Here is a 632-nt window from a genome sequence, read left to right as displayed (position 1 = left end):
TGGGGGGGGGGGTGCTGGGGATCGAACCCAGGGCCTCGTGCTTACAAGGCAAGCACTCTACCGACTGAGCTATCTCCCCAGCCCCTGAATTTCCCCCATTTTTAACAAAAGGTTTTTTTTTTATGGATTTTCCCTCCATATTCAATTTCTTCCAAGTTCTGCTCCTTTTGGACTTAGATTTATGACTTGCATAGTAACAGAAAATGCCTGTTACGTTTTCTTTCAATTGGAACCTGAGAAATTTTAATGGGAGAGAAGGTACTCTGTCTCTTGCCTGTCTTCTATTATCAAAAACTGATAAATAATTATGTACTGGGTCAGAAATAACTGTGATACATGGGAGAAATTGATGACTGAGATGATTAAAGAAAGGTCAAAACTTGAAGCCAAGCTATTAAATAACTAGGACCCCCAAGTACTACATTCACAAGCAACAAGTGGTCTGAAAGGTTTTCCCCCCAAATGTAGTGAACCTAAATTGTCTTTAGAGAGTTTATGGCAGTCGCTTAGGTCATACTCTGAGAAGAAATGAGAACAAAATTGGAGTTGATGGGAATCAGGATAATTTTATAAGGAAAAGAAGGCCAGTTGCACATCATCATCTTGGGGTCTGCCTTCATTTGCTTCAGGCT

The 632-nt window shown here is 40.5% G+C and overlaps 1 non-coding gene across 1 annotated transcript; it reads right to left on the bottom strand.

The window, feature by feature from the left end:
- Window positions 1-79, bottom strand: Trnat-ugu (transfer RNA threonine (anticodon UGU)). The gene has a single exon. It is a non-coding gene; the product is annotated as a tRNA-Thr (tRNA).
- Window positions 80-632: the final 553 nt, after the last annotated feature.

This window comes from Sciurus carolinensis, chromosome 10, assembly GCF_902686445.1.
Source record: "Sciurus carolinensis chromosome 10, mSciCar1.2, whole genome shotgun sequence".
Taxonomy (NCBI): domain Eukaryota; kingdom Metazoa; phylum Chordata; class Mammalia; order Rodentia; family Sciuridae; genus Sciurus; species Sciurus carolinensis.
Note: the sequence above shows the minus strand (reverse complement) of the source record. Positions and strands in the feature narration are given on the sequence as shown.